The sequence below is a fragment of the Benincasa hispida genome, chromosome 12 (assembly GCF_009727055.1).
Source record: "Benincasa hispida cultivar B227 chromosome 12, ASM972705v1, whole genome shotgun sequence".
In the NCBI taxonomy this organism is placed as follows: Eukaryota; Viridiplantae; Streptophyta; class Magnoliopsida; order Cucurbitales; family Cucurbitaceae; genus Benincasa; species Benincasa hispida.
The window spans coordinates 14301012-14304453 of record NC_052360.1 but is presented as its reverse complement, the minus strand read 5'-3'; the positions used below and the strand labels follow the sequence as shown (position 1 = coordinate 14304453).

At 37.1% G+C, this 3442-nt stretch overlaps 1 non-coding gene across 1 annotated transcript; it reads right to left on the bottom strand.

Moving 5' to 3' along the window:
• Positions 1-1416: 1416 nt before the first annotated feature.
• On the bottom strand, positions 1417-1523 carry LOC120068609. The gene has a single exon (XR_005479247.1). It is a non-coding gene; the product is annotated as a small nucleolar RNA R71 (small nucleolar RNA).
• Between the last annotated feature and the right edge of the window lie 1919 nt (positions 1524-3442).

Here is a 3442-nt window from a genome sequence, read left to right as displayed (position 1 = left end):
AGGCATGAGTATCTAAATTAGTTGAATGGGTTGAGAAGTATTTAGCTAGCACAACTAGGGAATCTTCATTCTTTGCGATTATCTTATTTATGTATGCTTCATTCTTCCATTAGGGATACTCGGGAGGGAAGTCTAAGGACAGGATCTAAACTTGGGAAGGTCAAGTCAGAATCTAAGCTCGGGAGAGTTAGATTAGAATGCATAATACAAGAGATAGGCGCTTACGAATGAACACTATTTGTTATCAATACATCACATGCATCCTAGAGATAGGATACAATTGTATGCAGTCACCTTGCTTTCATGCATTTTGTATCATCGCATAGGACAAAAGTAGAGACTTAGAAATAAGCTCTATGGACATTTTGCATGCAACACATGCGTCCTAGATTTAGGAGCATCGCATTAACATTGGAAAATGACTTATACATGGTAGTAACATGATTGCATGGTCTGACACATTCCCAAGTAACGTTAGCTAAAGATCTTCTCAACCCGTTCATCGCATACTCATTGCATCTATCAATGCAACTTTTGTTTCTCAAATCCTCCACATTTATTTATTTCTTTTTAATCAACGCAATCTACAACCAAACACTTTATTTATTTTTCCGGTTACCGCAAAGTTTTCATAAAAAATTATCAACGCAATCTATTTTCACAAGTCCCTGTATTCGACACTGGACTTACCAAAAAACTCAGAGAAATTTACACTTGAATTCCACTAGGGAAACTTAAGTGCACAGCGCAATTCCATCAACACATATCATCCATATTTCCACTTAATAAAATAACGCATCAGGTTTTCGGCACCGTTGCTAGGGACTTCAGCAAAATAGTATGTTAACTGTAATTTTTTTTATTTCTTTACAGGACTCTCATTCTTTGGCGAATTATGACTCGAAGATTGAGAGGACTTTTAGAAGAATATTAAGAGACTGCCAACAAAAATAAGAAGAAACACCAAGAATGGCGGAGCCACTGAACGCAAGGGCCGCTAACGAGAATAATATAATGGCCAACCCCATCCTTCTAGTGAATAACTACAATAGACCCATCCAGAACTGTGCGTTACCTAACCTCTACGATTTCTCTCCAGGAATCATGAGTCCGGCGTTAGATGGATCCAGGTTTGAAATCAAGCTGGTAATGTCTTAGATGATCCAAGCTGCTGGGCAATTTGGAGGAAGGCGTGGCGAAGACTCGCACGCCCACCTTCGAAGCTTCATAGAAATCTACAACACTTTTTTGTTCCCAAATATCTCAACCGAGGAAGTTCGACTAACTCTATTTCCCTTTTCTTTGTGTGATCAGGCGAGGAATTGGGCATACTCTCTCGAACTGAGAGAGATAAATTCGTGGGAATAGGTAGTGGAAAAGTTTATGAAGAAGTATTTTCCACCAACTGAGAACGCTAGGAGAAGAAAATTAATAACAAATTTTGAACAAGAAGATAATGAATCGCTCAGCGATGCCTGGGCGAGGTTCAAGCGGTTGGTAAGAGACTGTCCACACAATGGCTTACCAGACTGCCTATAAATGGAGATTTTCTACTAAGGATTGAATCCCTCTTCGCAGACCGCTGCCTCGCTGCCAATGCGGTAGCCGCTGGTGGTCTGCTCGACAAAACATATGAGGTGGCTAAGAGTATACTTGATCGCATTTCCAAAAATCATGAGGATTGGAGGGAATTTATACTAGAAGAAATTTGACTCAAAGAGTTCGAGATCAGACAGTTGACTTATCACAAGACCAATCAAATACTTCGATAAATGATCTTGAAAATCTAGGTATTAGACACTCTACTCCTATTTCTCCAAGTTCTTCATCTCCTTCTAATCCTTTACCTGATGTCTTTGATCTTAATATTTCAATTGCCTATAGGAAAGATACTCGTAAATGCATTAAATATCCCATTGCAAAATATCTTTCTTATCATAAATTGTCTGATTGTCATAAAGCCTTCACATCCAAAATAACCAACCTATGTGTTCCAAGGAATATACAGGAAGCTCTAAATGATGTAAATTGAAAACTAGCATGGATTAATGCGTTGAAACAAAATTGTATAGGATACATAATCCAACTACCAAAAGATAAGAAAATAGTGGGATGAAAATGAGTGTTCACTATAAAATGTAAAGTTGATGGTAGTATTGAAAAGTACAAGGCCAGACTGGTCGCCAAGGGGTTCACTCAGACCTACGGCATTGATTATTAAGAAATAGTTGCTCCAGTAGCTAAAGTTAATTCTATTAGAATCCTATTGTCTATTGCAATTAATTTTGATTGGCATCTTTATCAACTTCATATTAAAAATGTGTTTCTCAATGGGGTGCTTGAAGAAGAGGTTTTTATGAACTTGCCACCTAGTTTTGAGGTGGATCTCAAGATTAACAAAGTGTGAAAGTTAAAGACATCATTATACGGGCTTAAACAATCTCCCAGAGTATGGTTTGAGCGGTTTGGAAAGCCATCACAGGCTATGGATTCAGTCAAAGTTAAGCTGATCATACTATATTCTATAAACATATTGGAAGTGGTAAGTTGGTTGTTTTGATAGTGTATGTTGATGATATCATTCTTAATGATAATATCATGAAGAAAAACCTTACTAATAATTTTTAAATCAAGGACCTGGGAACCTTAAAGTATTTCCTAGGCATGGGGTTTGTCAGGTCTAAAAGTGGCATTCTTGTCAACCAGAGGAAGTATATTCTTGACCTACTGAATGAGACAGGCTTACTTGGTTGCAAGATAGCAGAAAATCTCATTGAGGAAAATTTAAAATTGGTAGCTGTAACTGAAAAAGAGGTAAAAGAAAAAGATAAGTACCAGAGACTTGTGGGAAGACTCATATACCTCTCTTATACATGTCCTGACATTGCTTTTGCAGTTAGTGTGGTAAGTCAGATCATGCATGCTCTCGAGTGAGTTCACTTTGAAGTAGTTTATAGAATCTTGAGATATTGGAAACATATTTCAGGAAAAGGTATATTATTCAAGAAGCCTGACCACCTACATATTGAAGTTTACACTAATGCTGATTAAGTAGGTAGCACGACTGATAGAAGATTCACTTCAGGTTATTGCTCTTTTGTTGGAAAAAATCTAGTTACTTGGTGAAGTAAAAAACAATGTGTGGTTGATAGAAGTAGTGCTGAAGCAGAATTTAGGGCATTAGTCCATGGTATTTGTGAGGGCATATGGATAAGAAGACTATTGGAAGAATTGAATTTCTCTTAGACAATGTCCATACACATTTATTGTGATAACGCGTCAGCAATTTTCATTGCCCACAATCCAATCCTTTATGATAGGACAAAACATATTGAAGTTGATAAATGCTTAATAAAGGAGAAAATTGATACATGAATAATATGCATTCCCTTTATTCCGACAACAGAGCAAATTTCAGATGTGTTAACTAAAGGTCTTCCAA